The sequence below is a fragment of the Sapajus apella genome, unplaced genomic scaffold (assembly GCF_009761245.1).
Source record: "Sapajus apella isolate SASKATOON/1434 unplaced genomic scaffold, GSC_monkey_1.0 scaffold21, whole genome shotgun sequence".
NCBI lineage: Eukaryota > Metazoa > Chordata > Mammalia > Primates > Cebidae > Sapajus > Sapajus apella.
In genome coordinates, this window is record NW_022436961.1 from 15,147,826 (window position 1) to 15,156,439 (window position 8,614).

Below are 8,614 nucleotides of genomic sequence, written 5' to 3' on the forward strand. Positions count from 1 at the left end.
GATTTCGGCTCACTGCAATCTCCACCTCCTGGGCTCAAGGGATCCTCCCACCTCAGCCTTCCTGGTAGCTGTGATTACATGCACATTCCACCACGCCTGGCTAACTTTTTATATTTTTTGTAGAGATGGGTTTTCATTGTGTTGCCCAGGCTGGTCTTGAACTCCTGCGCTCAAGTGATCCACCTGCCTCAGCCTCTCAAATGCTGGAATTACAGGTGTGAACCATTGGGCCTGGCCTCCTTCCTTTCCTAACAGGGCTTTGCATTGTTTGTAAAATTAGCCACTCATTCTGCCAGGTATAGAGATTCCAGTGAAGAATAAAAATACTATTCTCAAATATCATAATCTTTCTTATTTTATCACTGAATTATAACTTTAACTTCTTCCACTTTCAAAGTCAAATAAATTCAAATTAGCCAAAAATCTAAGCTGAACATTGCTTAATTGATAAATGATAGAGCATCTTTATAGATCTATACAATCCAGCCCAACATTCTATAATTCAAATATGCATTTGTCTATGTAATGTCTACGAATCTTGCTCTGTTTGATGTAGAATTTGCTGATAGTGGTATTACCAAAAAATAAATATATGTGATTACAGTTGTCCCTCAATAGGGTAGACTCCAGCCCCCACTTCCATACCAAATTCTTGTTTGTTCAAGCCCATGATATAAAATGGCATAGTATTTGCATTGATCCTATGCACATCCTCCTGTATATGTTAAATCACCTCTAGACTACCTATAATGCTTAATACAATGTAAATGCTATGTAAATAGTTGTTATAATGTATTATTCAGGGAATAATGACAAGTTTGTATGTTTTCAGTACAGATTTAATCATCCCTTTTTTTCAAACATTTTCAATCTGTGGCTGGTGGGAGAACCCATGAACACAGAGAGCCTACTGTACTATAATATTAATGATATAAATTATATTACTGTTAGACATATAGATTAGAGTTAATATATTTTATAAAATATTATATGTAATATTCATCAATATGCTTATATTGATAACACATCTCTTATCTATATGCATTAGTATCATCTAAAGCCAAAATTTGCTAATACTAGAAGAAGAAAATTATAAATATTTGAAGCTGAGGAATGTTGCTCTGTCCTTATACACTGGTCTTCATAGAAAACCATTCTCATTCTTTTTAGACCCAGCATAAAATATTTGGCAGAGGCAGAACCCAGAGAAAATCATGGGGTTTGCCTCGCAGGTGTTCGTATGGCCAACCAACAGGGTCACGGTGGGTCGCTGCCTGAGTTGATGCTGAGTTCCTTTCCAGGGATTGCATGGCTTCATTCCAGAAGTGTTGTTTCCTCCTAGACTTTAGTCCTATGGTTAAGAGAAGTGACAAAGTGGCTCATTCATGTGGGCTTTTTGTGGAGAACTAAAAGCAAAGATGGGCCTGAGGTGTAATTCAATTAAGCTTTTCCATCAGAATGAACTCCATATTAAAATAGACATCCTGATAAATGCCAATATTCCATGAATTCTTACCGAATAAGATGGTTTTTATAAAAGAAATTATGAAACTCACAGAGGATTTTAAAAATAACATATGCCCACACTGTACTTAATTTTACATCAACATTGATTCTGAGACAAACCATCAATTCAGAAGGGGATGGGCAGAAGAGAGAAACTCTAAATTACATGTAGATATTGATTAAAGGCAAAATTGATTAAAGCAAACTGATTTATAGAACACTAAAATATGACCAGGTGTGGTGGCTCATGCCTGTAATCCTAGCACTTTGGGAGGCTGAGGTGGGTGGATCACCTGAGGTCAGGAGTTCGAGACCAGCCTGACCAACATGGCAAAATCCAGTCTCTACTAAAAATACAAAAATTATTCAAGTGTGGTGACACACCTGTAATCCCAGCTACTAGGGAGGTTGAGGAAAGAAAATTGCTTGAACCCAGGAAGTAGAGGTTGTAGTGAGTGGAGATCATGCCACGGCACTCCAGCCTACGTGATGGAAGTGAGACTCCATCTCAGGAATAAAAAAAACAAATAAAAACCCCCACCAACACTAAAATATATATAAAAGCATGCCTTAGAATTGAGCAGCAAGTACGCTTTAACTGTGATGGGTCGATTCTTAACTTATGTTTGATTTTCTTTATCAGGGCTCAGTAGAAGGCTCACCCTGAATCATTTTAAGAGGGTCCAAATATTTTGGAAACTCTTTAATCCTTTGACTTCAGTACGACGGGACTTTACAGAAGTTTTGGAATAAAAGCCTGTGACCCTCGACTTCAAGTGAGAGGGTATGACTTGAATCACACTGAATGTGACACTTGAGGCTCTAATTGTTCGGCCCTCATTTAAAAAAAAAAAAAGGCTAATATTTATTGTTTATTAGTGCCCAGCCCATGCCGCCTCTGCTTTAATCCTCACAATAAAGCAATGGATTCGTTTCAATTATTTTTTTCCTTTTACAACTGAATAAGTGAGGCTTAGTGAGGTTAACTAAATCACCCAAATATGTTTCACAAAGTCACAGTTAAAAGAAATATACAAAAACCAGTTGTTTTTCAAGTGTCTTGGCAAACTCCATTCTGTCCTATGTACCCTGGATTCCCTGCCTGCTGTTGTCAGTTTGTGAAGACAATCAAGACTCATTCCACCTTCCTACACCAGCCAATGTCTACCTTTTCATAGCACTAGATACTTAAAAAGGGATGTTAATTAAAATTAATCCACAAGTTTCAGTTTCAATAATAAGATTGGGTCATATTTCATAGGTAAGATGCTATGTTGACAACAAACACTTCTCAAGTATAAAATAACCATAACTATTTTATTTTTTACATAGGGTCTCATTCTGTCCCCCAGGCTGGAGTACAGTGGTGCCATCACCACTAACTGTAGCCTCTACCTCTCCAGGCTCAGGCGATCCTTCCATCTCAGCTTCTCAAGTAGCTGGGACTACAGGCATGTGCCACCACTCCCAGCTAATTTTTGTATTTTTTGTAGAGACGAGGTCGCACCATGTTGCCCAGGCTGGTCTCAAATTTGTGGGATCAAGCAGTTTGCCCACCCTGGCCCCTCAACGTGTTGCAATTGCAGGTGTGAGCCACCATACCCACCCAGGCACTCAAAATCATTTTTAAAAGACAGATTTGGTCTTATTTTCCCAGGATATGGCACACATGTTGGTGGGCTTCGGATCAAGCCTAACGTCTGAGAAGACGGTAAGATTAATTTAATTTACATGTCTGGAAACTGATTTTTTTCCCTCAACTGAGAAGTTAGTTGAAAAAGGAGAAGGAAACAGTTCAACTATAGCTTGATACCAAATTACCCTCATTATATTAAAAGAATAAAATGATGACATGAGATCGTGTAGATAAAAGAGAGGATTACTGTGACTAAATTCTTGTTGTGGTCATTGTTTGACCGCAGCATCGAGAAGAAGCTGGAGCTCACATAGCCAATTGACCCACATGAATGTGGAAATCAGGTTCTCCCCAACATGCTCAGTAGGAACCAAGCCACAGGAGGCTAACCTAGGCTTCTCACCTGAGAATAGTAACATCATAGTAGTGAAACCTGATGAAGCAACAGAAACAAGTGTTCATCAGCTATTTTCATAGAGATCTCCAGATTTCAGCCCACCAAGGCAATATGACCATGTCAGAGTGATTCTCCCTTCCTACGATCATGATGCAATTTTTGTTTTTTTTGCTTCTTATTTACTGAAGTAGTTAAATTTCCAGTTTCCTCAGGAAATCACATGAAACCTCATTTTCTCTAAAAAAACAAATCTGAGAGATTCAGATTTTACATCAAAATTTAAATATAAGAGATTGAGATGAGTATCTGTATTTTGAGCTGAGTCAAAAATTGTCAAAGAATCAGATTAAGTATGGCTATTTAAAATAAAGTAACAGAATTATACGCCTTATTTCATGGACTTTGGAATGCAAATACCCCAGAATATAAGGATACTCATTTTTTCCCTTTGTTCTGTTTTTTCTCTCTCTCTTTTTTCTGGCAGTATGCAACTAGCCGAACAGATCTATAAATGGAAGAAAGTATGATCGTTTGAGGAAATATAGTAGAGATAAATATGGAACAATGGGAGACAGGTGCTAGATAGGAACATGCTGGCAATCCTGGGTCTTCCATTAGCTATTCATGAAGTTCTGGGATCCCAAATACACATCTAACAGTGATAGTCATACAGCTCAGAGGGAATCAGAAGACATCCTGGAGAAATAATTGTCTACGAGCAATTGCCAACACCTAAGTATAAATTAAACATAATCCTGACTAAGCGTTCCCTGTCATTAATCATTGTGCAACGTCGCTCCCATGACCCCCGGGCGGCATTAAACTCCAGGAAACATTCCTGGCTCTGTTCTAAAGACGTTGTGTCTGGGCCAGGAGACTGTGGGAAATAATCAGCTTCTGCCCAGAGGATAGGGGTGGGTCTGGTATTCATCCCTCGACCCCTTCAAGCCCCAGGAAGACAGACATTTCCATGGGCTCTGGGTCTAAAGATGACTAAGTCCCAGGAGTAGTTTCTCATGCTGTTTCAGTGCCATTGGCTCACAAGGAATCCACAAACATCTAGAGACAATTCCCTCTGCAAATAAGACTCAGGAAGTCTGCTTGGAGGACCAGAGACTGAAGAATCCTGAAAGAATATGCAGAAATCATAATGTTATCTGCTTTGAAAATAATATTCTACTCACATCTTTAGTTCATAGACAATTCAGGGACCTCCAAGGATTCAGAATCACACATTGCGGCAAGATCGTACACTTTATATCAGGGACAAAATGGTGCTAAAATCCAAGCCCAAGAGTTCTCCATCTCGGTGCACACTGAGTGACTTCATGTTCTCTTTTATTTTGCCACCCACTGAGGGAAGCGGTTAATTTAAAAACATGAGGTTGCTCCCCAGTCACAACCGCTGCCCTGGGTTCCTGCCTGTCCATGCTTCAGGCGCTGGGTGCTCACATGACCTTGACTGATACAAAACTAAATTAGTCAAGACTCCAACGCAAGACCTGAATTTTAAATTAAAAATTTAAAATTAAAATTAAAAATTTAAAAATTAAAAATTTAAAATGTTTAGGTTTAATCGTTTAACCCTCAGATTCTGACCCTCCCTCCACGTGGCTCCTGGCTTTCTTGTCCTGCCCCGTAATGCATGATATAATTTTTGTGCATTCTGCTCTCTTTGCCTTGCGTTGGCTGCTGTTCTATCTGGTAGAGACCCTAAGTCTGCCTTTCACTGGATTCCATTTTAAAGCTGGTGTAGGAGGAAAACAAGTTAGTTGCAAATTGTTCAGGTGGCCTAGTCCAGGTTTAAAAACATTGCATCAGGTGCTCCTGTGGATGTAGGGCCAGCTGTCTAATCCTATTCTCTAACAATAGTTGATGAGGGCTGGGAGTTGGCCAATAAACAGGTCAGGTGTCCTGGGGCCAAGGATTGGATTGTTTTCCATGAAGGGAGTGGGTTCCAGGAAACTCAGCAGTGAGCAAAGCAGGGAAACCTGCAGAGTCTGAAGTGGCTGAGCCTGAAAAGGGGCATTCACACCAAGGTGGCAGAGATGACACGGAGGCACTGCCACAGAACTGCAGATCTGAGGCCAGATGATGGCAAAAAGCTGTTCCATGGGTTAAAAAAGAAATGTGTGAAAAATGCTTTAGGAAAAAATTTTTGTAGATAAGCACTCAAAAACGGTAGCTGTGAGGTTAATGGTTAAAGTAATGTGAGTACTAGACTGTTCTTCTGTCCTTGTAATCATGATCCTCTGAAAAGCTGTCTATTTTTCTGCCTATTTACCTTCCATGTTAGGACAGGCGTAGTTCAGCATTACAATTAAAACAAGCATTTTAGGGTTGGATTGCCTGGATTTGAATTTCAGCTCTGCCATCTGCCAGCTGCCTGACCTTGGTAGTCTGTTTGAGTCTCACATTCCTGGGGTGATAGAACCCACCTCCTAGGGAAGTTGTGAATTTTCAATGAGATACTTGGTGACAAGTCTTTTTCACAGTGACAGGTATTATTATTTTTGAATATTTCTTGTCTCTACTCTTGAGTTTCTTTTTTCATTTTTTTGTTATTTAAAAAAATAGTACAAATGGGGTCCCACTATGTTGTCCAGGCTGGCCTCAAACTCTAGGACTAAGTGATTCTCCTAACTTAGCATCCCAAAATGTTGAGACTACAGGCACGAGCCACCATGCTCAGCCAATCTTTCCCTTTTTATAAGAGTGAAATAATATATGTGAAATATCTGGCATAGTTCTATATAAATATTCAGTTAGTAGTAGTAGTGGTAGTGGCAGTAGTGTATGCGGCATAGCTTGCCTCAGATTACACACAGAGTTCAAGACAAAGCTAAAATTAAAAACCAGGTCTCTGAAATCCCAGCCTATGGAAGATTTCATTTAAAGATGCTACGAAAATGCCATCTACCTTTACTCAATGAAATCAGCTCCTGTTCATGTTTATTTTAGGTAGTGTTTAATAGGAATTCTCAAAGACTTTGACTTCTCCGCTGAAGTGCCCCCAGGCTGCAGTGAAAACTCCCAGGAGACACTTCTCACTCCAGGTTTGGAGTATTCGTTTAAATATATTTGTGTGGACGAAACTAGAGGCCATTATCTTACATGAAACAGATCAGAAACAGAAAGCCGAACACCCCATGTTCTCACTTATAAGTAGGAGCCAAATGAACATGTGGACATAGAAAGTGGAATAATAGACATTGGAAACTCAGAAAGGTAGGAGGGTGGGCGGGGGCTGAGGGATGAGAAATTATCTAATAAGGACAGTGTACACTATTTGGGTAATGTTTATACTGAAAGTCCTGACTTTACCACTATATAGTATATCCATGTCACAAAACTGTACTTGTATCTCCTAAAGCTATAAAACAAAATATATGTGTACATATATTTACTGATTATATAAATATAAAAGGCCATTCTTTTACCACTTAACATTTTCACTTTAGCTTTAAATCTCCAGGAGGCTGCAATTGTTGAAGATCTGGCTTTTTGATGTACAGGGTGGGGAGCAATGGGTAAACAAAGGATGAATACTAACTCCCTTCAGGGGTCCACACGCTGGATTTTCCCTGTGGGCCTAAACACCACCCAGGGGGTGGCACTTGGAGAGCTAGGAAAGATTTAGAACTCTGTTTTTAAAAAATATCAGAAAATATCTCACCAGGTAAGAAATCCTTTAGGTTCCCAAGTTTCTAGCCTACACGCTAGTACCAGGGAAGCCTCTTACTCTTAGGCTTTCTGATGGAGCCAAGCAAATCCAAGTTACCAGGAGTAGCAGATTCTTAAAGCTGCAAATTGGAAGAGTCTCCGTGGTTGTGTAAAACTGAAATGGGAATCTAGAAGAAGTAACTGTATAAGTTGTTATAAAATATGGAGCACTTTTGAGAGTGAAAAGAACTTTTAGTAAATATGCTTGTGACAGCCTTTGAAAATCGATGTAATTCACCATCAAAGAGCAAAACCATATGGCCCTCCCCATAAATGCGGAAAAAGTATTTGACAAAAATCAACGTCCATTTATGATCAAAACTCTCAGCAAATCAGGAATAGAAGGAAATTTCCTCAAGATCATAAAGGATATTATTAAAGAAAGCATGGTGATAACATCATACTTAATGGTTACATACTGAATACTTTCTCCCTAAGATAAAAGACAAGGATGTCTGCTAGCACCTCTTCTATGCAAGGTTTTATTAGAAGTCTATGCAATGAAGTCAGAAAAGAAATAAAAGTCACAAAAATTGTAAAGGAAAAATAAGACAATTATAATGACAGACAATATTATTTGTGAATAAAACCTCAAGAAATCAATAAAACAACTAGTTAGTGTATTTAATAAGGTTGAGGGATACAAGGAGAATATACAAAAGTCATTTGTATTTCTAAATACAAATAGTAGCAAACAATTGGAAAATAGCTATTTCATTCACAATAGCACCAAAGCAAAAATGTTTAGGAATAAATTTAACAAGAGTTGTATCATTATGCTGAAAACCAAAACATTGCTGAGAAAAATTAAACAAGGCCTAATAAATGAAGCAATATATCATGTTTGGAAGACTCAATATTGTCAAGATGTCAATCCTTGCCAAGCTGATCAAAGGTACATCACAAGTTCAATCAAAATCTCAACAAGATTTTTATGGTAGATATTAACAAGTTGATTTTAAATTGCATGTGAAAATTTGAAAGACCTAGAAAGACAAAAATATCATGAAATAAGTACATGTTAAAATATTCATATTATCTGACTTCAGTATGTACTACAAATAAGGTAATACTTGTTTTATACAAATACTTGTTTATTTTTGTTTGTTTGTTTGTTTTTGAGATGGAGTTTTGCTTTATTGCCCATGCAACAAAGACTGTGCAGTGGCACAATCTCGGCTCACTGCAACCTCTGCCTCCTGAGTTCAAGTGATTCTCCTGCCTCAGCCTCCCAAGTAGCTGGGATTACAGGCACCTGCCACCATGCCTGGCTAATTTGTGTATTTTTAGTAGAGATGGAGTTTCACCATGTTGGCCAAGCTGGTCTCGAATCTCCTGACCTTGTGATCCAC

At 38.6% G+C, this 8,614-nt stretch overlaps 1 long non-coding RNA gene across 1 annotated transcript; it reads left to right on the forward strand.

Moving 5' to 3' along the window:
• Positions 1-601: 601 nt before the first annotated feature.
• Positions 602-7,762, forward strand: LOC116558223. The gene is made up of 3 exons (XR_004271908.1): positions 602-816; positions 5,299-5,306; positions 7,752-7,762. It is a non-coding gene; the product is annotated as an uncharacterized LOC116558223 (long non-coding RNA).
• The last annotated feature ends 852 nt before the right edge of the window (positions 7,763-8,614 follow it).